Source organism: Pollicipes pollicipes, unplaced genomic scaffold (genome assembly GCF_011947565.3).
Source record: "Pollicipes pollicipes isolate AB1234 unplaced genomic scaffold, Ppol_2.1 Scaffold_1600;HRSCAF=1878_pilon_pilon_pilon, whole genome shotgun sequence".
Lineage (NCBI taxonomy): Eukaryota > Metazoa > Arthropoda > Thecostraca > Pollicipedomorpha > Pollicipedidae > Pollicipes > Pollicipes pollicipes.
In genome coordinates this window covers 11,989,261-12,016,366 of record NW_023595962.1, presented here as the reverse complement: position 1 = coordinate 12,016,366, position 27,106 = coordinate 11,989,261, and the positions used below count along the sequence as shown (strand labels likewise).

The 27,106-nt window shown below is 46.0% G+C and overlaps 1 protein-coding gene and 2 non-coding genes across 3 annotated transcripts in view; 2 read left to right on the top strand and 1 right to left on the bottom strand.

Annotated features, from left to right (window-relative positions):
- LOC119093203 (calcium/calmodulin-dependent protein kinase type II alpha chain) overlaps positions 1 to 27,106 on the bottom strand; it is a gene marked incomplete in the record, with an annotated part of 241,694 nt that overhangs the window by 195,760 nt on the left and 18,828 nt on the right.
- On the top strand, positions 11,224 to 11,296 carry TRNAF-GAA (transfer RNA phenylalanine (anticodon GAA)). The gene has a single exon. It is a non-coding gene; the product is annotated as a tRNA-Phe (tRNA).
- Positions 24,673 to 24,745, top strand: TRNAF-GAA (transfer RNA phenylalanine (anticodon GAA)). The gene has a single exon. It is a non-coding gene; the product is annotated as a tRNA-Phe (tRNA).

Sequence of the window (27,106 nt, the reverse complement as noted above, 5' to 3'; positions counted from 1 at the left end):
CAGTGGCGTCACCAGTGAATCCGGACTGGGTGAACATACCGCTGGGGGAAAGGAAAATAGCGTGTAGAGCCGGCGTCTACAAAGTCACTACATTGTCCCTTTTTCCGGGTTCCATGGAGGCTGCTTCGCATAATGTTTTTAATTTAAAGGTTGGGAGTTTGGCCACCTCTTCCGCCCTTCTCCCCACCGTAATAACGCCGCCGCTTCCCCATACCGGAGCATATCAGCGCTTCCGGTTGCATTCGCGGCCGAAATAACTCGGTTGGGAGAGCGCTAGACTGAAGATCTAAAGGTCCCTGGTTCGATCCCGAGTTTCAGCAGTGGTTTTAAGCAAAACTCTCAAAACTCAGATGTGTATTCTAAGAAGTGGCAAGACGGTACGGGAGCCGGTCTATGGCTCCCAATAGCCATAGCGCTATCACTCGTTGCAGCTTAGGTGTTGCAGTGGGAAGATGATCTTGTACTATTATTGTGACCGGGTTATAGGCAACTGTTTATGCCGCATAAAACCAGTGCAATAAAATATAGTTAGAACCGTCTGGTAATTCTCACTTTGCCTTTGCTTGACGTTAGCGATGCTCCGATTGATCCTCGGTTGCATTCAAGTCTGGGCAACAGTGATGTCATGCTAAGTATGAAGTGATAACGGCTCTACCTCATTTACGTGGTCTTGACCTCATGTAATTTATCAAGTTGCTAACAAGCGGGTCACAAGCCGTGTGAGGATAGCGGATGTCAGATATCTTCGCCCTGCTGCACCACTACAGCTATATCTAGCGATAACGCCATGCCTCTTACAGCCATAGACTGATCTTTGTACCGTACTGCCACTGTGGTGAGGTCCACATCTGGATGTTGCTGAGCTTAATATAAAACTACTGCCGAAACCCGGGATCGAACCAGGGACATTTAGATCTTCAGTCCAACGCTCTCCCAACAGCTGGGGAACGTTCGACTGTTAACCGGCGGGAACTTCACTCAGCGCGGGAAACTCGAAAGGAATAGAATATGGGCCGCAGAGTGGCGGAAAGGAGCTATTCCTTGGAATACTGACACCTCTAGGAGACCGCTACGTTACTCACGTCTTCCGGTATGCAGCAGTTTTCTCAATACGGAATAATTCACAAGCGGTTTACTCTCTCGTGATCAACTCGCCTCGTCGAAGTCTCCAAATTTAGATATGTTTCTGTGCAAAATGCAGTCCCCCCACCAACCAGCGGCCGGCTTTTGTTCACGCGACGTGACGCGCCTCTCCAGGAAACGGCAGATCTCTATGGCCCTCAAGCCGCGAGCTGAGGATTGGCTAAGGATTGCGGGGCACGACCGGTAGATCTTGGAATAATACTATGGGCCTACAAAGGCAAACTGAAGATTCATCTTCAGAAAACGCACTTCTACCGTCCCCTGACGTCACGCCCATGTGTGCCGTTAGGCTGCCGTTCGCGGTACAATCGTACCCGACTGCACCGGTTGCGGCCTTTGTGTCCCGCATTTAATTAGCGGCTTTGGATCGGCTGGCGTTTCTATCGCTTAGGTTCGAGTGTCGTCGCCGTCTTTGTTGTGATCAAGGGTTGTGATTGTTGCGTGCACGCACGGAAAGTTAGCTGGGGCGATTGGCTTAGACAACATGTGATTCGCAAGGAACAATCAATGACGTCCTTCCATCAATTCCCTTCATCCCTGGACAAGTGAGTAGATACCTAGGTGCGTAGGTACCAAACCACTTAGTTGCTACACGTTACCAAAGATTATAGGCTGGGGTGTTATTTGCTCCCGTGTGAGGAGTCTGGCCTCTGCAATGTTAACTTGCCTCCCCCTTTGTTGATTTGGGGTTACCAATGGGTTATTCACTTTTGCTAAAATCTCGCAAAACTGAGGGGTGTATGAGTTGAAAATTGTTACGTGTCACCACAAAACTGCCTTTTTTGGACATCACATGATAGTGATAAATGCCACACTGGCAAACCAATTTTGCATGAATTATGCAAATGTAAAATAATCGTTCAACAAAAGACAGTGCGGGTATAGTTACTTTTTTACGTACCGACCTCACCAAGGGATGTGCAGGACATAACCTTATGGCAAAGAACCTTACGAAATAGCAGGTGAATGCATTACTCTGGTAGGTTGAGGTATTTATGATGAATTGGTGGGATAGTGAGCCTCGTATTGGGAAAATAAATATATTAAAGGTTTTGGTAAAGCATGAAAGAAAATCATTAATGAGGTATGTTTATGCTGTTGCATTCACCACCAGAGGGTGGTATTTCCGATTCGGTTCATGGGTCTCCAGCCGCACTTTTTGTTTTGCTTCACTCCTCTGTCTCGAAAGATTAGACTAAGTCTGTGCAAAAACACATTTATTGGTGCATTTATTTCGGGAAGTTTTGTCATTATTTCACCATTCGGCCCATGCAACTTACTTTGCATACGTTGCAGTCACCCACGCCACACCTTGATTGGAATCAATCAACAAGCAGGCAAAACCGACCAAGTATAGGAAATGAGCATTGTCAAACGCTTTATGCAATTAATTCGTAAGTGTGAAAATATATCTAATATCTGCAATTTCCAGCTGGATTTTCGGGGTGGATAAGCATTGTAAAAATTAGCAGTAACTGCTAATCCGTTCAGAAATCAAGTTCAGAATTGCTCACTAAAATTGTCCTGATCAGGAACTGAAAGACCCTTCCGTTCCATTCCGAAGTACTTAGCGGCTGCCACTCTGGCGATACGGGAGCCGGGCCCCCCGGTCGATCTGAAGGATCACAGAGGGATGAATGATACCCCGGTCCCCTCCTTAACGCAGCAGGCCGTCTGATCACGGCATATGACTCCGGATCAACGATTCCCAACAGGATCTTTTAATGGCACAGGGTGCCAATAACTGGCTAAGAGATCTTAGTTCGGCTTGTCGGGCCCCTGGTCGAAACGGGGCGTAGGGCATCTCGTTCGGTACTGCTGTCCTGGACCCTTGTTAAGCATCCTGGGCATCCGACCGACACAGAGGCTTCATTGCTTCGAGGCCCCCAACAATGCAATGAGCCATCTGAGTGAGCTTTGCAGGCTCCGGTTATCTCTGTGAAATGAGCATCACGGCCCAGATCGATACGCAAACGATTTTTCGGTTGGTGGTCTCTGACTGTCATTCCGGACCTCACTGACTACAAGGGGCTCTCGATTAGCCCAAGGGGCTTTCTGACTGGCATTTGAGGGCCCAGCCCTGCGGCCGGTCCTCAAAACTGGTTTGAAATTGTTGTGTGTACTTTCCCCCTAATATTGTTTTTGAGCTCCCTTTCAGGCAGTCTAATCGGGTCCCTGGTTACGGTCCAGAGAGTCCCTTGGTGCACTTTTCTGGACCTAAAGGGGCATTGCGTGCTCCTGAAGCCCACTTGCATGCGCTCCGGATAATGGTGCTCTAAGATCTCTTCTCATTAACTATTTTTTGGACAATTTGTGCTGGCCCATGGAAGTTAATATATCTTGACATATAGATTTACCTGGCCCCAAATCAAGGAGGAAACATATTGTTTGCCGCGGGTCGGTCCAGGATTTTGTACAGGATGAGACATAGACATTACGTTATTCATGAAGTCCTGTGCTCCGAAAAAAACCCTAAGGCTTTGCACATTTTGCAGCACTCCTTGAATGTGGAGCCTATCGAAAATGAAGGATGTCGAGGCTCCGAAATAATGCAAGTGTAAATGCGCGACAAACTCGGAGAGGTTTGCATGAATCTTTGGTGAACTGGCCGATCAAAAGGTTTTGTCATGCGTATTGAATGTGGCACTCGTGGTAGCTGACGCCAATCCTCCCAGATAAAGATGACTTGGGATATTTCCTGAATAAGGTGCTAGTGCTGCTTCGAAGAATGAACCGATCAGCTGGGTGTGGTCAATGGAGAGACACCAGACAATGGTGCTGCTGGAGTTGGTGCTTGAAACAATCAAGTTGTTTTGCCCTTTGTGGCGCTCAGGAATGTCCTACCTATAAAAAGTGCTGTTTGTGGCGTCCCGAATGAAAGTTTCGGTGCCTCCCCAGCATGACCGTTTTGGTGCCGCTTCGACACGAAGGCCTCATAGATGGCCTCAGGAAGGGCTGATGGCATATGGGTCATCGAATAAGGTCAAGCAAGGTCAAATTCCAAGCTGGTATCCAAAGTGCTCCCAAATTATTTCTGAGCAAAATCTCACATCCTCATCTAAGGTCAGTTACCTTGTTTAACCTTTTGAAGGTCTTGGTGACCAAAATAACTTACGGCTGCTCTGAGTTTGCATTTGAATAAACGATAAAAAATACGCTAGACAGTATGTTTCTAAAAACAAGATGTTGAACTGGGTCATTTTGGGTCGATGACCTATTTTGACAACTAAGAAATCCATGGAAGATGTGTGATACGGTTCCTGCAGTCAATAAATTCGAAATAAGCACTAGAAACTATCTCATACAGCAAGCCCTAGGGCAATACAACATATTGGTGTTGACCTTGGTCTGACCTTCGTACCTGACCTCAGGTCGACATAATTTGCTCTTTCAATATTTTTGTTGCCTAAGAAAGCATCTCGAGATGTATGGATTCATCTAAGACTTCATTGTTGCACCAGATTGAACGATTCCCCAGAAATTGCCTTCTCTGAAACCATTGCCTGATTTTGACCTGCCATAGGTCAGCGACCTTACAAGCACATCTATATTGTTTTACACCAAACGATCCGCTAGCCAATTTTCCATACTTATGCAAAATTTGGCGCGGCTACGCCGCGTCGTTCGGAAACGATCCCGGAAAAACCTTCGGGGGAAGGAAAATTTGACCCCAACCCGAGCGCGTGTTAACATGATCTATCCCATCCGCAGTTTGAGCGCTTTCTTCCCATTCCTATCCTCATTCCAATTTCTTCCTTTCGTATTTTAGGTGTTCACTCCTTTTTGTGCGAAAAGGTCTTTTAATTCTTTAGTGCTTTTTGTGCTGGCATGAGGCCCATCCTTTCACTTGAACTCTCGCTTGTGTGACGAAGTCCATGTCTGAGATCCCTGACGTTTCGTTTCTGTTTTCTATCTTTTACGATCACTCCAACACTATCAGTTCGCTGGGAACGCAGCAAAACACCACACCGATTCACCGTTGACCCATCTTTTCATGGCTACTCTTCACAATTCATTTCCCTTCTTATCTATCCTACGTTGTATTCCCCAAAAATTCGACAGTAGTGCCCCCACCCTATCTACCGTACTCGCCAACGCAAAAGCTACCAAATCAAACCCCCGCTTCATTTGTCAGTGATTTTTTTAAAATTGGTAGCGCGTTCTCTCCATGCGGACGGGTGGACAAAAACTCCTGGCATCATCTCCAGCCGGCGTGTGGCGCCACAGACCACGTGACTTTGTGGTCACGTGACGCGACGTGGGGCGAATTGGCTGTGATTGGTGCTGACAAACGTGCTGACGACCTATTGAACGCTGCCCCCACTACATGCGTGCTGTGACCTTCCTGAAATCCTAACAAAAGTGACAGGGTAGTGATTTGGTAAAAACAATTTGGTAATTTGGCACTTCGGTGGTTTGCAAATCTCACAACTTCGGCTCTACACGCTACTTGCCCCCTCTCCACCATCATGTTTTCCCATCCTGGAATCACTGGTAGTGCCACTGCATGGCATGAGGGAGACCAGGCAGGTGATCTACTCCAGTAGGCGGGGGAGCAAAGCGTCTCATTTAGCGTCAGGTGCCTCATTTGGACGTTGGCTCACTTTTCACTCGCAAGATTTTTGTATACTCATCACCCAAGTTACGAAGGCGTTTTTCGGATTCCTTACATTTTATGATCATTTACAAGTTTTGGAGCAGCATCCAACCGCCTTACTTTTATGAGCATTCTGATACCATAGCACAAATAAGCGGTTATTTGTGCTGATGCCCCCCCGTGCTACGTGCTTTGAACATGGGCGCAGCGCGAATTTTCCTAATGGAGCCTGAACTTTTCAGAACTCAGAATGACAGCCTTCAGCTTTATGCCTGGAGCCGTGTATGCCAAATATTCGCTGCGTAGAAAGGTGTTACGTAAACAAAACGGCTTCCTGAGTAGAATCATGAGCTTGTTAGATACATGACATCAGATGTCGAGCTCCGGTTCTGTTTATTCTATTTTGATGGCGTTTGGCATGTGGTATCGATTTATGTCCCTGTTTTACAATGGATCCGAAGGGTCCACATTCAGCCGAACAGCTACCGTGTTTTAACACAAAACGCGTCAAAATTGGACGTGTTTGGGTTTCCTGACGACCAAGAGCTGTCGCAAGCGGAAGTAAAGGGCCCACGAGCAGACACCAGTAATTCTTCACTGATTGCGAGGGTCCCGATTGGGAGATTGTAAGGTTCATGACGTTTTTGCAGTGGCCATACACTGTTTGCATATGGTCAGCGGGTTTGAGTCCCTTTTGCGGCTCATTATGCTGTCCAGAGGCCTTACGCTATTCCCCGGGCCCTATATATCCACTCCCGGGTCAATCTAACCTCTAAGGAGCATTTCACGCTGCCCTCGATCTCTGCATTTTCTCGCATTGCCCTGCGCTGCTGTTGAGAAACTGTCCGCTTACATACCTGGGTGCTCCTGATCGGTCAGGTTTTCCCGCGACAGATTCTTCTCACTCGCCCGAAAGGGCGGATGGAAAAAGTCAGTTCGTCCCGATTACTCAGTTGGTTAGAGCGCCTGCCTTCCGGTTCACTCGCCCGTGGTGGAGTGGGTTCCAGTCCCTTTCGGTGCCTGCTATCTGCCCTCGACAGGTATGGCCTGTGGCCGTGAAAAGGGTTAGATGACGTCAGAGGTCAGGACGGACCGTGCCGAGCGTTGCGGCGCGTATTCGCCACCAAATTCTGCCATTGACGTGGAATTGCACGATCGGATGGTAGGGCCAGGGCTTACACAACAGGCACTGCTTAGCGTAAGCTCGGATCCCATGAATCCATTCATTCAAGTGGCTCAGATTTAATCTTCAAAAGACTTCCGGGGTCCCAAATGATGTAGTACATTCGGCTGCTCCAAGACGCTTCATATTATTCTCGGGCTCTTCTCACTTGCTCGGAGGGCTTTGTACTCTTGTTGAGGACGCTGTAAAGTAAGGAACCGAGCCACTCGATGATCAGGGGCCGTCTACATTGATCTAGGGCTCTTTTACTTTGATCTCGTTGCTGGGGACCCTTCACTTCTCCGGGCGTCCTTTCTGTTAACCTGTCCAGGCACTATTGATCATATAGGAGTCTTACATTATTTTTACATCGGTCTTCAGTAATTTTCCTTTGCTCAGAGGACCTCGTGTTCTGGCCGGGGTTCTATAGATCAGTATGCCGGAGCACTGCTGCCGATCATCCAGTGGCCCATCACGTTGGTCTCGGGTTATTCTCGCCTGCTCTAAGAACCCTATACTTGTTGACGTGAGCCTCTTTGCTGGCCTCCCGCGGCACCCACGACTTCCGACACCACTCAGGCTCCGTCGCTATTGGCCTTGGTGCTTTCGCTCAGAGCAGCATTCGGATTGTACGGCGATAAATTTTCACGCGCAATGTCGAACGTAATTTTACGTGCCACTGACGTCGCATGCGCCATTTCCTTGCCTATTGAGTGTTTGACACCTATTACATTTCTGCATCACGCTTTTACTACATTTTGAAAGTCAGAATGGTTTGCACTCCTTTATAAGAAAGGATGAACTCTGCACTTGGTCATCAGCCATCAGCTGATCAACCAGCTGGCTAAACATAAATAAGCTAGGAATCAAGTTCGGGCCTTGATTTTGATGGTATTTAGCAGCCAAGCCAGCCTTCTTTGCAGCAGACATCTCGCCACGCTCGCCACTCACCGATGATGCATGGCCACGGGGTATCAGGCCGTGTAAGATCAAAGTGCATTGAAATGGCTCGCCGCTTCGGGTTATCTCGTGCGTCATCATGCTCGCCGGTAAGTTCTACGCCATCGATTTTGCCGGTCACATACGTCTGCTACTAAGCGCGAGCTCCCGTACTATCGCCGAATTCTGAACATGCCTCAACCAATCAGCGCGCGTCTAAGTGCGTCTACCGCCTTCCGCGCCTGGAATGCTCCCGCCCGCTCAGCATTGCCTGAAGATTGTATTCCAACTTTAGAAGGGCCGCCGGTAGACCTGTGACGTCACAACAGCCGGCGCGGCGGCAGTCGGGAGGAAGGCCGGGGATGCTGCGCGCGGGCTGCATCGTGCGCTCGGGGGATTGCAGCTGTGCTATCCGGCCCCTAATCGTTTATGGACTTTCATGGCGGCAAACGTTTGCGGCGCCAGCTGTTACTGTGCGGTTTTAATCGACATTGAGTATTAAAATGAGCACTTAGGTGGGCGACTAAGTCCTTATAGCCACATACAAGATCGGTGTCATAACTGAGGTTGGTCAATGCCGCCATAAAAAGGCTTGTATTTGACATTTTCAGATTACGAGAGAAACGTCCTGAAAAAGGGAAGTTTTCTTCCACTCTCCATGCTTCTTGTGGCCCCAATATTATCTGTGATATCAAATAAATATAAATGGACAAATGGATGAACATAAATGGACGTGACGTCGTGGTGTCGCGACATAAGGACGTGACTGATTTTTCGTCGGTTTCTGAGCACATGACACGTGCTGAGACACGTTTTGTTCTGAGTAAAGCATGCTAATTAACTGTTATGGTGTAAGTTATTCTGCGCATATCTTGCCCCTGTGCCGGCATGCTGATTCGTTCTCGCTGAGAGAGTTATATTATTTCAGAGTGTTATATTATTTCAGAAATTTGTTGGATGGACATTTGAGGCCAGTTATTAGAAATTTTGACTTACCTTCGGTGATATCAAGCGTTTCAGGCCACTGCTTGAAACCAAGGCATGAGGTGAAGGTTTTATACCGAAAACAACTTGCTGGCTTGCAATTGAAACTTTAAGCTTACATAAATCAAGATTTGAAACTCACTCATGCTCTCAATGATGTACATGTTCCAAGAAGCATGTCACGCAAGGACTGTAGGTCATCTGATTGTTATGAAGGCAATTATACTTGCTCATGCATTAAGTGTAGCGATCTGCAACAATCAAACGTGCAGTTGATTATCCAGTTTAGTAAAATACCACCCCGGTAATGCCTTTATTTGTCCCATTATATGTGAATGTCTTGAACAAAATGATGTGCATGCACACACACACACACACACACACACACACACACACACACCAACACACACACACAACACACACCCACACACACACACAACACACACACACATATATATATATATATATATATATATATATATATATATATATATATGTGATCACCTACATGTAAATACAGATGGCTCGGAGCTGGCAAGTGCAGACTGCCAGCTGTCAAGTTTAGTACAGCCTAGTCCACATTGCATGCTATAACTAATGGGTCTAGGCCGTATGTGCCAGGTAGAAAATGCTAATTGCATTATAGCTGAGACGTAACAGAGCCGTTGGTAACAGGAAAAGGTATTGTTTGCTTGCTGCATTTCGTAGGTTCAAACTACAAACTAGCTATTAGGCCTTGTGTGTCTATTTTCATGCCACGATATATATATATATATATTATATATATATATATATATATTATATATATTTAAGCAGCAAACACGAAATAGTTGATCCTGAACTAGATTGCGAGATTTTAGCACGAAAGGTACAACTCCATTTATCTAAAAAATACAAATCAACTACCTTGGCGTGCTTATTCACAAATCTCTTAGATTTGCATCTCATGTTAATCACATTGCAAGCAAAATAAAGCAGACTTATTGGAGCAGTGAGCAGGACAATTACTAAAAATGTCGCATCTGCCGCATAGCGATTTTATTCTTGTTTGAAATATTGCTGCTTGATTCCGGATGTTAACCATGGTTTTCAACTAGATGGCTCAGTCATTTCAAAAAGTTTGGTCGCTTGATAGACATTTTAACGCAACAAAAACTCAGAGCTAACCTTTACACGAAAAAAGTTTTGATCTTACAGGAAATTGCATAATTTGTAATGTAAATTGCAATGCATGAATTTATGACCTCACACTTTTCTATGCTTTTTAAATCAGTGCATATGAACATGTATATGTATATCGTTATTTTGAAAATACATGCATAGGGGCCCGAAAAAGACATTTAACTCACATTTCTCGAGTCGCAGTTATAAGTTATCGACAGCATCTTTCCTTCACCCTGTGCTGCGGAACAGTGTCATAATTTCAAATTTCCCTAGAATATCTGATATCTCTGTATCAAAAAATATCGGGAAGAATGTCATCCGCCAGCATGTTGTCAAGACATATAAATAGAAACCAACATATATGAAGCTATTGGAATGAATGTTGTTTGCTTGGCCCTGTAGGTGTGCATTGTGTAGCTCTCTCCACACTTGATCTCTTTCCTGTTTCACGATCATTAACATATGCATGCTCAGACACTTGGTACCAGAACTTATGGCGCTTTGCTCCAGGAGTTCTCTCAGCAACAAGGTCCGCTTAGCTGGGTGGACTGCCTATAGATCCAGCTCAAGACCAAGCGTACAAGGACCAGGTGATTGCCTCTCCCACCCACCCGTATGATTGATAACCTTTACTAGCGCCGTGAATGAGTATTTGTAGCTTTTGGCCTTTTTAACCGGATGGTTTCAGCTGAGTTTGGCCATGACTACTCCAAGCCTCTTTATGTTTGAGCCTCTTCCTTGTGCCATGATATAGGAATGGTCACTCAAAAAAGTGCGGTTTGATGCGGTTCTAAAATTTGTAAATGGTCACGCAATATAGGAAAGTAAAAGAAGCACTACAAACCCCTTCATAAGTTGTGAGTGTACCAAAGTCTTGTGAAAGAAAAGTGGGGCAACGCCTAAATGAGACACCCAACGCCAGGTGAGACGCCTTTGCTCTCCCGCTCACAGGAGTAGATTACCTATCTGGTCTGACTAATCCCCTGCAGAGGCGTAATTAGTGATTCCAGGATAGGGAGACATACCGCTGAAGGGAGAGGTAAACAGCGCACAGAGAGGAGTCTACAAATCACTACCCTATTCCCTTTTCCGGATTCCAGCGAAGGCACTTCACCTAATATGATTGATTTAAGTATGGGACGCTGGTCATCCTCTTGTGCCTCTCTCCGCACCATAATGGCGCCGATGCTCCCCGCACACAGGAGCAAGTTAGCGCTTCCGGTTGCTTTCCACGGCCGAAATAGCTCAGTTGGGAGAGCGTTAGACTGAAGATCTAGAGGTCCCTGGTTCGATCCCGGGTTTCGGCAGTGGTTTTAACTTAGAGTCAGCGAAACTCAGATGTGTATTCTACCACAGCGGCAGGACGATACGAGAGCCGGCCGATGGCTCTAAAAGCCATAGCGCTATCGTTGGTTGCAGCTTTAGCGCTGCAGTGGGAAGATGATCTCGGACAATTAGCAATCCTAACACAACTTATGACCGGCTTTATGGGCAACTATTTATGCGGCATGAGGCCAAGGCCATAAACGAGAGTTGGACCGGTCAGGTAATTGTCATTTCATCTTTGTTTAACGTTAGCGATATTCGGGACCGCCCTTCAGCATTCCGTGTAACGTTAAGCGCTCCGCCGCGCATTAAAGTCTCGGTAGCAGTGACGTCACGCTAACGTTAGGCAAAATGAGGTGATAGCCACCGGACAGTTTTACCTCTCTTACATGACAACAACCCAATGCTACACTGCTGGCCCATCTAGTTGCCAGGAAGCGGGTAGCAAGTTGTGCGATCGTGGATGTCAGATATCTTATTTCCACTGCAACACCACAGTTGCAACCAGCGGTAGCACTATCGCTATTAGAGATATAGACTGGCCCTCGAGTCGTCCAGCCACTTTGGTAGAATTCACGTCTAGATTTTGCTGGGCTTTATTTAAAACCACTGCCGAAACCCGGGACATTTAGATCTTCAGTCTAACGCTCTCCCAACTGAGCTATTTCGGCCACGAAATAACCGAATGCGCAAAAAACTTGCATGCAATCCGAAACAAAAGGTACAAGGTAGTGACTGCATAGACTCCAGCTCTGCAAGATATTTTCCCCTTCCCTAACGACATGTTTCCCCAGCCTAGAATGCTGGTGGTACCGCTGCAGGGGATAAGTGAGACCAAATAGGTGGTCTGCCCTTGAGACCGGGGAGCAAATGGTGTCTCACTTGGCGTTGGGTGTCTTATTTAGGTGTTCGCCTCCTTTTTTTGTTCGCAGGGTTTTGGTAACCTCACTGCCTAAGTGACATGGTCTTCTTTTGCTTCCTTACTTTGCATGACCATCAGCAAACTTAAGGATAAGAGCAAACTGCGCCTGAATTAAAGGACCATTCCGATATCATAGCACATCTAAGATGTGTGTGTGCCGACATCCCTGTTCTGCGAATGGGTTTGTTGGCACTCATACGCACTGGAATTACTTGGCACGTGCTTTTGAACGTAGGCACAGCCCAAATTTTCATAATGGTGCTTGGGCTGTTAGAACGCATCACGCTTGATTTCAGCTTTGTGTCTGGAGCCATATATACTAAAATTGAGGTGCGCAAATTGGCTTCCGGAATAAACTTACATCATTTTTTATATAACTAACAACAGTTGATGCGTTTGGCTTCTGTCTATCCTGTTCTCACAGCAGTTCAGATTTGGTACCAAATTACGTTGATGTTCAAGTGTTGAAGAATGCAGGACCGAAACGGGGGCTACGAGAAAATTTAACGTCCCTGTTGAGTCTGGTTATTTGGTACTTGCCGTCCGTTCCGAGACGTTGAAAGGAGTGAAGAATACTGAGGCAAATCGCAGGAGTTTTTGCGACATATCTAGTATGTTTGTGTCTGTATTTGTGACAAATCTGCGTGTTTAGGTGGGAAACCCTAACAACCACTTTAAAAAGAATTGTGGGGGCCGCTCCCACATCTTCCATGCCGCACTTTCGCCTTTGAATGTGGTGAATGAATCGGGACCAGGTTCAAAGAGGTGTCGTCATAAAAAGCACTCACGCAATGACATATAGCTTATGCGGTAAGAAAGCGGCCATTATACATTTTGGTTCATTCCATATGCACTCAGTTTTGTCCTCTAAAATGCGAGCATTATAGACAGTAAAAGATGGGAACTAGGCCAAGAGTTAAACAACCTAGCGAACGGTACTTCTGGATATCAACACGCGATGGGATGGTTTGGGCCAAAAAGGGAAAATAGAAAGCTTAGCATTGTTTGCCGATCCTACTTGATGTGTCAGTTTGTTCATTTTTGAAAAAGCGAGTCAGTCTTTACAGGTCACCAACATTTAGAGGGTTATAAAAGGAGCAGTTGCTAGCCATTACTACGGTGCCTTGTAGATCTCGCTAAAAATTGGAATGCACGAAAAATACGTGTACATGCAAACGAAGACAAGTCGACAGGCATTACGCATTACGTTTCATTCAGACACGCGAGCGATTTCAAGCAACCAGACATCATGCATCACGCATCAATTGTGCATGCAAGTGATTTCAATTAAACAGTCATCGCGTATCACGCGTCAGGTATCACCCTTTCATGTAAACAATTTCAAAATAGCACGCATCACACATCAAAGCGTTTAGAAGAAAGAACCTTTGACGCTGTAAACATAAACATTCTTCTACGATAACTTACTAAATATGGTATTCGACGAAAATATTATGAAATCATATCTTCTTATCTGTCTGACAGAACTCAGTGTGTAAAAATCAGGAATTATCTGTCAACAATAAAACGTAACAATGGGGGTACTCCGGGAATCCATTTTCGGCCCAATTCTCGTCTTAATGTAACTAAAGGACTTGCCTAAATTCAGCAGTAACATGATTGGCTGTCTTACGCTGATGATACTGCGATTATTTTCAAAGATAGAAGTATTGTTGAACTTCAAAACAATGTCAATACGCTTTTGCTTCTAATGACTTCCTGGTTTACGGCTAACTTTCTTTCCCTGAACGTATCAAAGATATTCACACAGCATTACATTACCCTTTCTTCGCATTTCCAACTGAATGTGCAAATTAATCATTCACATTTTGAAGAAAAAAATATATTGGTGTAATCATTGACAAATCTCTTAAATTTACAACCCACACTAATCTTGTTTCAAGCATAGTAAGTGGACATATTGGAATAATAAGTAGGTTTAGGCACTTTATGGATAAAACGTCACATCTACTCTAAAACATTTTGATTCTTCCTTATTTAAATTACTGCTGCTAGATTTGGCGTATGAATTATGCTTCTCAACTAGATCGGTTAGTCATTTCGCAAAAAGGGGCTGTGCGTCTTATAGAAAATGTGTATCCTCCACAAAGCTCAGAGCCAATCTTTAAACGATACAGCATTTTAAAACTATCAGATATTGCTAAATCCCAAATGTTAAGTGTGATGCATAAATTTGTAACTTCACAGCTCCCTGCATCATTCGATTTCATTTACAAGCTCTACGAATCAAATGACGATTATTTCGATTATTTTTTTATTTCTGTTATATTTTTATGTTTTTAATTTAGATTATATATATATATATATATATGTATATATATATATATATATATACCTTTCCCAACCTCTCCCTAATCGTAATTGTAAACTATTTACAGCATCTTGCCTTGGCTCTGAGCTGTGGAACGACATTGTGGTTTCATATTTTTTTAACTGATATCTTTGTATCAAAAACCACCGTTAAGAACATCATCCGCAAGCATTTCGTGAATACATTTTAACGTAACCAACATATTTGAAGACACTGCAATCCTTTGCGCTGCACATATCCAACGCACCTCATATTTAACCTCCTTCATGTTCCATAATCAATTTCTGATATAGTTAAAGTCATGCACATATGCCCAAATTCACGGCGCTGGCTCCGGGAGTTCTCCCAGCAACAAGCTCTGCTCAGCTGGGTGGACTCCCTGGACATCCAGCTCAAAACCCAGCACGAAAATGACCAGGCAATTACCCCCTCCGACTTGTGTGACTGTATAACCCTTACTAGCACGGTGAATTGAGTGGTTGTAGCTTATTGGGCGGTTATAGCGGGCTGTCATTAGCTGACTTTGGCTAATGACTTCTCTAAGCCTTGTCATCTATGACTTTTCCTGCCTATTCATAACACAATTCCTTCGGGTCTGCACCACCTCTTCGCTTGCTTCTTTACGTTTGTTTCATATTCCTAGCTGGGAGTGTTGCAACTTGATTTTATGTTTTTCTGGTGTTAACGCACGGTTTACTGCGTCGCTGGGATTGAGGGAGGGGCACTCCTGGGTACCTGTTCTTGGGTATCGGTATAGAAAAAAAGAAAAGATTTACGCCTTTCCTGCCTGGATGATCCTGTGCTCAGGCTGAAATCCAGCGAGGTATGAACCCTATGCCCATTTTAGAGCTAAATTCATCTACAGAACACAGAACTATCCCGGCAGGAAAATGGGTGAATCTATTCTTATAAAACGTCAGTGATCGGACCTTAACTCGCGCTCGGGTGGGGTGAGGTCAAATTGCTCCGCCCAAAAGGTTTTTCCAGAATGGTTTCCAAACGGCGCAGCGCAGTCGCGCCAAATTTTGCATAGCTATAGAAAATTGAATAACGGATCGTTTGACACAAAAAATTAGATGTACCTTGTAATGTCGCTGACCTATGCCAGGTCAAAGTCAGGCCATGGTTTCAGCGAAGGCTATTTCTAGGGGATCGTCCAATCTGATACAATAACGGCGTGCTTAACCCAACCATGCATCTCTGAGATGCTTCTTAGGGACCACAAATATCGAATGAGCAAATTATGTTGACATAAGGTCAGGTATGAAGGTCAGACTACGGTCAAAACCAACCTGATTTGTTACTGTAGGGCTTGCTGTATAGGATAGTTTGTGCTGCTAATTTCAAATGCATGAACGAGAAGAATCACATCATATATCTGCCATTGACTTCTTAGAGGTCAGAACAGATCATTGACCTAAGATGACCCGGGTCAACAATTTGTTTTATGAACATACTGGCAAGCGTAATCTTTGTCACTTATTCAATTGCAAAACTCGAAGCAGTCTGGTATGACTTTGGTCGCCATGACCTTCAAAAGGTCAAACAAGGTCACTGACCTCAAATGGGCTTATGACTTTTTGCTTATAAACAATTGTCTAGGTTCTGGGACACTGAAGAGTCCATCCTGGCATTTGGCCTTGTTTGACCTTATTTGACCTGAAGGGCATGATCTAGGAGTCTCAAAGCTTGACCTAAGTGAGTTCACGTGCAGTTTAAAATATCTGGTAAATTTGGTGTCTCGAGCTTTCTTAGTTCCCGAGATATCAGGGGCGGGGTTCAAATTGACCCCCACCACCCGATCCAGGGGTATCTAGCCGGCCACTCGGGCGCGTATTGACGTACAGGGCTCATCCTGGCCGATCATGCGATTGTGATAGGTGCTTTGAAGTGTGATGTGCGCTAGCCTAAACCACTTATAGGTATGAGTGGTGTCTGACGTGTGATGCGCGACGCCTGTTCAAATGAGATTGTTTGCATGCGTAACTGACGCGCGATATGTGATGCATGTTTACTTGCATTCGTTTGCATGTAAACAGCCATAGTATTTTTCGCGTATTCAAATTCCAAGTCAGATATGTAACACATCGTAGAAATGGCTAACAGTTGCTTCTTGTGTAATCCCCTGAATGTTGATGACCCGTAAAACTGTGGCTGGCTGTTTAAAAAAAAACAACTAAAAATAAACAAATCGATTACGCTCGGCAGGCAGTTTTGAGGCTTAAACATAACACTGATGCTCGTTTCTGTAAAAACATGCTGCCGAAGTATTAACGCATCTATCTCTCCGTTTACCTGTATTTTTTAAGAGGAAATATGGTAATCCCACTGTCTCAATCAAGCGCATAAGGTTCCTCGCAAATACCCTGAAAAGCTTACGTAATTAAGAGTAAGCATTAGAGTGATCAATTCCTTAAACATTCCTGGACTTCCGGGGATACATGGAAAGCATTGCAAGCGCTTCAAAATTCAGAGCAAAATAGATGCTGCTCAAACTAGGATTAGTCAGGGGAATGATGAAGCAGTTACTGATGACCAAGATTTGGCAGAGTCAGAGATTGCTTCGTTACTGAAATTGGGCAAACGTTAAAAGGAAAAGTTTCTTACATCGTCATTTCTCCCTCTCTAGCTCATCCTAAGGGTGGAAAATGAAGTAAATCTGCCACCTGCCAGTAGAGGGAAGTCTATTCTTGTTAGAAATAGATGATGCAATATCGGATGTAGTCCGGGCAACATGAATAAATAATATGTAACTTACCTTATATGATAATACTCACGGCATTGTTTATCTTTTCGACAGTTGCTAACCATTGTGGAGATTTCCCCTTACAAGAGCAGAGCACCCATCTTATCTCACTATTTCCTGCAGTGGCGTCACCAGTGAATCCGGACTGGGTGAACATACCGCTGGGGGAAAGGAAAATAGCGTGTAGAGCCGGCGTCTACAAAGTCACTACATTGTCCCTTTTTCCGGGTTCCATGGAGGCTGCTTCGCATAATGTTTTTAATTTAAAGGTTGGGAGTTTGGCCACCTCTTCCGCCCTTCTCCCCACCGTAATAACGCCGCCGCTTCCCCATACCGGAGCATATCAGCGCTTCCGGTTGCATTCGCGGCCGAAATAACTCGGTTGGGAGAGCGCTAGACTGAAGATCTAAAGGTCCCTGGTTCGATCCCGAGTTTCAGCAGTGGTTTTAAGCAAAACTCTCAAAACTCAGATGTGTATTCTAAGAAGTGGCAAGACGGTACGGGAGCCGGTCTATGGCTCCCAATAGCCATAGCGCTATCACTCGTTGCAGCTTAGGTGTTGCAGTGGGAAGATGATCTTGTACTATTATTGTGACCGGGTTATAGGCAACTGTTTATGCCGCATAAAACCAGTGCAATAAAATATAGTTAGAACCGTCTGGTAATTCTCACTTTGCCTTTGCTTGACGTTAGCGATGCTCCGATTGATCCTCGGTTGCATTCAAGTCTGGGCAACAGTGATGTCATGCTAAGTATGAAGTGATAACGGCTCTACCTCATTTACGTGGTCTTGACCTCATGTAATTTATCAAGTTGCTAACAAGCGGGTCACAAGCCGTGTGAGGATAGCGGATGTCAGATATCTTCGCCCTGCTGCACCACTACAGCTATATCTAGCGATAACGCCATGCCTCTTACAGCCATAGACTGATCTTTGTACCGTACTGCCACTGTGGTGAGGTCCACATCTGGATGTTGCTGAGCTTAATATAAAACTACTGCCGAAACCCGGGATCGAACCAGGGACATTTAGATCTTCAGTCCAACGCTCTCCCAACAGCTGGGGAACGTTCGACTGTTAACCGGCGGGAACTTCACTCAGCGCGGGAAACTCGAAAGGAATAGAATATGGGCCGCAGAGTGGCGGAAAGGAGCTATTCCTTGGAATACTGACACCTCTAGGAGACCGCTACGTTACTCACGTCTTCCGGTATGCAGCAGTTTTCTCAATACGGAATAATTCACAAGCGGTTTACTCTCTCGTGATCAACTCGCCTCGTCGAAGTCTCCAAATTTAGATATGTTTCTGTGCAAAATGCAGTCCCCCCACCAACCAGCGGCCGGCTTTTGTTCACGCGACGTGACGCGCCTCTCCAGGAAACGGCAGATCTCTATGGCCCTCAAGCCGCGAGCTGAGGATTGGCTAAGGATTGCGGGGCACGACCGGTAGATCTTGGAATAATACTATGGGCCTACAAAGGCAAACTGAAGATTCATCTTCAGAAAACGCACTTCTACCGTCCCCTGACGTCACGCCCATGTGTGCCGTTAGGCTGCCGTTCGCGGTACAATCGTACCCGACTGCACCGGTTGCGGCCTTTGTGTCCCGCATTTAATTAGCGGCTTTGGATCGGCTGGCGTTTCTATCGCTTAGGTTCGAGTGTCGTCGCCGTCTTTGTTGTGATCAAGGGTTGTGATTGTTGCGTGCACGCACGGAAAGTTAGCTGGGGCGATTGGCTTAGACAACATGTGATTCGCAAGGAACAATCAATGACGTCCTTCCATCAATTCCCTTCATCCCTGGACAAGTGAGTAGATACCTAGGTGCGTAGGTACCAAACCACTTAGTTGCTACACGTTACCAAAGATTATAGGCTGGGGTGTTATTTGCTCCCGTGTGAGGAGTCTGGCCTCTGCAATGTTAACTTGCCTCCCCCTTTGTTGATTTGGGGTTACCAATGGGTTATTCACTTTTGCTAAAATCTCGCAAAACTGAGGGGTGTATGAGTTGAAAATTGTTACGTGTCACCACAAAACTGCCTTTTTTGGACATCACATGATAGTGATAAATGCCACACTGGCAAACCAATTTTGCATGAATTATGCAAATGTAAAATAATCGTTCAACAAAAGACAGTGCGGGTATAGTTACTTTTTTACGTACCGACCTCACCAAGGGATGTGCAGGACATAACCTTATGGCAAAGAACCTTACGAAATAGCAGGTGAATGCATTACTCTGGTAGGTTGAGGTATTTATGATGAATTGGTGGGATAGTGAGCCTCGTATTGGGAAAATAAATATATTAAAGGTTTTGGTAAAGCATGAAAGAAAATCATTAATGAGGTATGTTTATGCTGTTGCATTCACCACCAGAGGGTGGTATTTCCGATTCGGTTCATGGGTCTCCAGCCGCACTTTTTGTTTTGCTTCACTCCTCTGTCTCGAAAGATTAGACTAAGTCTGTGCAAAAACACATTTATTGGTGCATTTATTTCGGGAAGTTTTGTCATTATTTCACCATTCGGCCCATGCAACTTACTTTGCATACGTTGCAGTCACCCACGCCACACCTTGATTGGAATCAATCAACAAGCAGGCAAAACCGACCAAGTATAGGAAATGAGCATTGTCAAACGCTTTATGCAATTAATTCGTAAGTGTGAAAATATATCTAATATCTGCAATTTCCAGCTGGATTTTCGGGGTGGATAAGCATTGTAAAAATTAGCAGTAACTGCTAATCCGTTCAGAAATCAAGTTCAGAATTGCTCACTAAAATTGTCCTGATCAGGAACTGAAAGACCCTTCCGTTCCATTCCGAAGTACTTAGCGGCTGCCACTCTGGCGATACGGGAGCCGGGCCCCCCGGTCGATCTGAAGGATCACAGAGGGATGAATGATACCCCGGTCCCCTCCTTAACGCAGCAGGCCGTCTGATCACGGCATATGACTCCGGATCAACGATTCCCAACAGGATCTTTTAATGGCACAGGGTGCCAATAACTGGCTAAGAGATCTTAGTTCGGCTTGTCGGGCCCCTGGTCGAAACGGGGCGTAGGGCATCTCGTTCGGTACTGCTGTCCTGGACCCTTGTTAAGCATCCTGGGCATCCGACCGACACAGAGGCTTCATTGCTTCGAGGCCCCCAACAATGCAATGAGCCATCTGAGTGAGCTTTGCAGGCTCCGGTTCTCTGTTTGTGAAACGGACATCACGGCCCAGATCGACACCGAAGCGATTTTTCGGTTGGTGGTCTCTGACTGTCATTCCGGACCTCACTGTTACAAGGGGCTCTCGATTAGCCCAAGAGGCTTTCTGACTGGCATTTGAGGGCACAGCCCTGCGGCCGGTCCTCAAAACTGGTTTAAAATTGTTGTGTGTATTTTCCCCCTAATATTGTTTTTAAGCTCCCTTTCAGGCAGTCTAATCGGGTCCCTGGTCACGGTCCAGAGTCCTTGGTGCACTTTCCTGGACCTAAAGGGGGATCGCGTGCTCCTGTAGCCCACTTGCACGCGCTTCGGGCAATGGTGCTCTAAGATCTCTTCTCATTAATGTTTTTTGGACAATTTGTGCTGGCCCATGGAAGTTAATACATCTTGACATATAGATTGTCTGGCCCCAAGTCAAAGTAACATGATTGTTTGCCGCGGGTCGGTCCAGGATTTTGTACAGGGTGAAACATGGACATTACGTTATCCATGAAGTGCTGTGCTCTGAAAAACCCTAGGGTTTTGTACACTTTACAGCACTCCTGGAATGCGGAGCCTATCGAAAATGAAGGATATCGAGGCTCCGAAATAATTCGAATGTAAATGCACGAAAAACGCGGGGAGGTTTGCATGCATCTTTGATGAACTGGCCGATGAAAAGGTTTTGTCATGCATATTGAATGTGGCACTCGTGATAGCTCACGCCAATCCTCCCAGATAAAGATGATTTGGGATATTTCCTGAAATAAGGTGCTAGTGCTGCTTCGAAGAATGAACCGTTCAGCTGGGTGTGGTCAATGGAGAGGCACCAGACAATGGAGCTGCTGGAGTTGATGTTTGGAACGATCAAGTTTTTTGCCTTTTGTGGCGCTCAGGAATGTGCTACCTCTAAAAAGTGTTGTCTGTGGCGTTCCCAAATGAAAGTTTCGGTGCCTCTCCAGTATGACATTTTGGTGCCGCTTCGACACGAATGCCTCATAGATGGCCTCAGGAAGGGCTGGCGGCATATAGGTCATCGAATAAGGTCAAACAAGGTCAAATTCCAAGCTGGTATCCAAAGTGCCCCCAAAATTGTTTCTAAGCAAAGGCTCACATCCTCATTTAAGGTCAGTTACCTTGTTTAACCTTTTGAAGGTCATGGTGACCAAAATAATTTCAGACTGCCCTGAGTTCTGCATTTGAATAAACGACAAAAATTACGCTAGACAGTATGTTTCCAAAAAAAGGTGTTGACCTGGGTCATTTTAGGTCAATGACCTATTTTGACCCCTAAGAAATCCATGGAAGATGTATGACACGGTTCCTGCAGTCAATAAATTCGAAATAAGCACTAGAAACTATCTCATACAGCAAGCCCTAGAGCAATAAAACAGGTTGGTGTCGACCTTGGTCTGACCTTCATACGTGACCTTAGGTCGACATAATTTGCTCATTCAATATTTTTGTTGCCTGAGAAAGCATCTCGAGATGTGTGGATTCATCTAAGACTCCGTTGCTGCACCAGATTGGACGATTCCCCAGAAATTGCCTTCTCTGAAACTATTGAGTGACTTTGACCTGCCATAGGTCAGCGTCCTTACAAGGCACATCTATATTGTTTACACCGAACGATCCGCTAGCCAATTTTCCATAGCTATGCAACATTTGGCGCGGCTACGCCGCGTCGTTCGGAAACGATCCCGGAAAAACCTTCGGGGGAAGGAAAATTTGACCCCAACCCGAGCGCGTGTTAACATGATCTATCACATCCGCATTTTGAGCGCTTTTTCCCATTCCTATCTCATTCCAATTTCTTCCTTTCGTATTTTAGGTGTTCACTCCTTTTTGTGCGAAAAGGTCTTTTAATCCTTTAGTGCTTTTTGTGCTGGCATGAGGCCCATCCTTTCACTGAACTCTCGCTTGTGTTGACGAAGTCCATGTCCGAGACCCCTGACGTTTCGTTTCTGTTTTCTATCTTTTACGATCACTCCAACACTATTAGTTCGCTGGGAACGCAGCAAAACACCACACCGATTACCGTTACCCATCTTTTCATGGCTGCTCTTCACAATTCATTTCCCTTCTTATCTATCCTACGTTGTATTCCCCAAAAATTCGAGAGTAGTGCCCCCACCCTATCTAACGTACTCGCCAACGCAAAAGCTACCAAATCAAACCCCCGCTTCATTGTCAGTGATTTTTAAAAAAAAATTTGGTAACGCCTTCTCTCCATGCGGACGGGTGGACAGAAACTCCTGGCATCATCTCCAGCCGGCGTGTGGCGCCACAGACCACGTGACTTTGTGGTCACGTGACGTGACGTGGGGCGAATTGGCTGTGATTGGTGCTGACAAACGTGCTGACGACATATCGAACGCCGCCCCACTACACTGCTCGCAGTGACCTTCCTGGAATCCTAACAAAAGTGACAGGGTAGTGATTTGGTAAAAATAATTTGGTAATTTGGCACTTTGGTGATTCGCAAATTTCGCAACTTCGGCTCTACACGCTACTTGCCCCCCTCCACCATCATGTTTTCCCATCCTGGAATCACTGGTCGTGCCACTGCATGGCATGAGGGAGACCAGGCAGGTGATCTACTCCAGTAGGCGGGGGAGCAAAGCGTCTCATTTAGCGTCAGGTGCCTCATTTGGACGTTGGCTCAATTTTCACTCGCAAAATTTTTGTATACTCATCACCCAAGTTATGAAGGCGTTTTCGGCTTCTTTACGTTTTATGATCATTTACAAATTTTAGAGCAACATCCAACCGCCTTACTTTTATGAACATTCTGATACCATAGCACAAATAAGCGGTTGTGTGTGCTGATGCCCCTCGTGCTGCGTGCTTTTGAACATGGGCGCAGGGCGAATTTTCCTACTGGAGCCTGGACTTTTTCAGAACTCAGGAGGACTGCTTTCAGCTTTCTGCCTGGACCCATGTATGCTAAGCATTTGCTGCGTAGAAAAAGTGTTACGTAAACAAAACGGCTTCCTGAGTAGAATCACGAGCTTGTTAGATACATGATACCAGACGGCGAGTTCCGGTTGTGTTTATCTTATTTTTATAGCGTTTGACATGTGGCATCGTTTTACGTCCCTGTTTTACAATGGATATATGTACAATCTTCCATTCCTAGACAAGCGCGTAGGACGAAAAAGTGTTGCGTAAACAAAACGGCTTCCTGAGTAGAATCATGAGCTTGTTAGATACATGACACCAGACGTTGAGCTCCGGTTCTGTTAATCCTATTTTTATTGCGTTTGACATGTGGTATAGACTTACGTCCCTGTTTTACAATGGACACACATGCAATATTTCATTCTTAGATAAGGCACGTTGCATGGTCCTAAATCTGAAATTCCGGGAAAACTGGACGGACGGAAGTAAAACACGTCCCTTGGTGTTATGACCATCAAAAAAGCCCGCAATTCTCCAGAGGCCGTTTTGCTAAATGTAACCCTTTTTGACGCGCCGCCTTTTTTTAGCTTACATGGATCCAGGCCGAAAGCCAAAAGCAGGCGCTCAGCGTTCTGAGAGATCCCAAGCTCCATTAAGAAAATGCGGACTGTGTCCCGGTTCATAAGTGTTATGTAATTCCGATCGGCATGTGTGACATTGCACTCATTTACATCGCAGGACGGGGAACATTGGTACACAATACTCCCTCTTAGTGCCATGTTTTCGGAATGGTCATTGAAATAAGACGCGGTTCGATGTTGTTCCAAAATTCGCAAATGGTCACACAGCGTTAGACAGCCAAGAAAAAATCAACGACCACACAGCATGAAAAGTGAGTGTACCAAAATTTTGTGAGTGTATAGTGAGCAAAAGCAAAGCAAACGCCGTAATGAGGCGCCTTTGCTCCTACGCCCACCGTAGTAGAGCACTTTTCTGGTCTCACTTATCCTCTGCAGCGGCGTCGCCAGTCACATTAGACCGGGAAAACATGTCGCTAACGGAGAGGCATATAGCGTGCACAGTCGGGGTCTCCCAAATCACTGCCCTGTCTCTTTTTCGAGATACCACGGAGGTCGCTGCACATAATGTTCTTGACTTTATTATGGAAAAGCTGGTCACCCTCTCCCACCTCTCTCCCCACTGTAATGACGCCTATGCGTATCCCGCACACAGGATCATATAAGCACTTCTGAATGCCTCCGCGGCCGAAATAGCTCAGTTGGGAGAGCGTTAGACTGAAGATCTAAAGGTCCCCGGTTCGATCCCGGGTTTCGGCAGTGGTTTTAGGTTGGGCCCGTCGAAACTCAGATGTGGATTCTACCACAGCAGTAGGACAGCACAAAACCTGCTCCTGCGGTGATGGCTTTGCCTCTATCGCTGGTTGGAACTTAAGTGTCGCAGTAGTGGCAGGAAGACGTCGGGTGACCGAGGTACTTCCAAACGGCTCTTGACCCGCCTGCTAGTAATGGAAAAGGCCGCATAAAACCAAGGCCCTATAAGAGGGGCAAAACCATCCGGTAATAGCTGCTTCATCTTCGCTTAACGTTAGCGTGACGTCACTGGTGCCGAGACTTCAGTGTGCGGCGGGACGCTAAGCGCTGGACGGAATGCCGAGGGGCACCCGGAACATCAGTCATTTCTCAAATCAACATCAGTCAGACATCATGAAAAAGCCGTTAACGAGAGGTGCGTATGACCAGCAAGCCGATTTGAACGAACCACTGTGTCAGTGATACCACGAGTTTCTCTACCACCTTAACAAGAGTAAAGTGTGGTAGACTATGCCTGCTGCGACTGAGGTCGCAGCATGGCCGTACATCGCCGCACAATGCCGCTCGTTCATCCCAAAAATGTCATGTGCTGGCGAAATGCAACACCCAGGCTCCTCACAGTAGGAGATCCAGCGACAGCAGCTCCATGAATTGCATGTTTATGGTGGTGGGCCGCTGAATGTTTTGACGAGACCCAAGAACTATGAGCTGAAAATTCTGTATGTTGATTTCCATCCGGTCCTTGGCAAACCACCGGGAGAGATACAGTGTTCTGTTCCATGGAGTTGCCAAGGAACCCATGGAGTTGCCAAGGGAACCCATGTGACGGCACTCATGACACGTTCACAAGGAACCTCCCAGACACGAGAACCTGGGAGATCGCCGGACCACCCGGTCGCGAGAACCATTCCGCCTTCCTTCCCCGTGCAGGGCGACAAATACATTCCGCTCGCACGATACGCCCGCACGTCAATATGACGATAACGGAGATGACGACAGCGATGAGATCCTCTGCAAGGAGGGGGCTATCACTGGCGGATGTACGCTGTGAAACATTGTAGAGAGCCGAGGCAGCTGCCCCAGGCTAACGAGCCGGCAAATAGTGAAGCTGAGCAAGCATCATTAGCAGACCTAGGTGCCGTCCACACACACACACACATATATATATATATATATATATATATATATATATATATATATATATATATATATATATGGGAGATCGCCGGACCATGTGGAGTATATCTGAATATATATATATATATATATATATATATATATATATATATATATATATATATATATATGTTCAGATGTGAGATCAATATCCGACTTTGTGTGGAACTGTGCTTTCAAACCATTCTTTTCCCAGGAATGACCTGAAGAGAAAGACACCCAGCACATGACTGGTATTAATTTATGACCAGTTAAAGGTAACACTACACTACGTTGTCCAGCCATAGGCAGGAGCAACATGATGGAACTTAACTAGCCCCATTAGCCTGTGAGTGCTGCACGAGAAACCTCGGCTGGGTCAGAATTCCCGGCGCCGAATCCAGCCGAAGCGATCTGTCGTCAGCATAGGTCGATTCTGGGTGCTAGACATCAAGTGTTAAAGGCACGCGAGTAGCGTCATCTTGGGACTTCCTTTTTACTTTGTGAATAGTGTTATAAAGTCGATAGCGTTGCTGAAAGCTGGCCGGTTTTAGCTTAGTCAATGCAATTCGTTATCATAACCTATATGAAAAATATGAACGATTAAACAGCTGTGCATGACGACGACTTCTTTTAAACCGGAGGAAAAAGTCCCACGAGGACTCCCCGTTGTAGAACAAAACGCTTCCCCTTAAACGCTTCTGTCTTTCCATGCCGTTCCGATGAATCGCACCACTGCCACGCAGATCCCGGCAAATGCGGCGCACCGTGGCGGGGCGCGCGAAACCTGAAGCGGTGTCGACCCGCGGCTGGCGGCGCGCGTGGCAGCCGGCCGGAACCGGGTGAAAGGGCCGGCAGCCACCGCGCGGCGATCGTTTCCGCGTCACCAGCTCGTGAGCGGCCGCAGCCAATTTTGGAACCGTCTTGAGTTTGATTCGATTTGAGTTCAGCTGAACGAAGTTGAACGAGGGTCAAGCAGTTGCATACCAGGTAGATCATGGCTGCTCACGGCGGGCTGCATGGGTTCAGAGCAGGCACACCTGGTAAGGTCAGGGTTTCAGAGGCGACGCACCTGGTAAAGTCAGACTTCAGAGCGAAGCACCTGGGTAGAGGTCAGGCTTCAGAGCGACGCACCTGGTAAGGTTGGACGGTCTCCGTCCTGAAAAGCCCCTCACTTGCCCGTCCCCCCTGAGAAGAGCGCACGGACGCCCC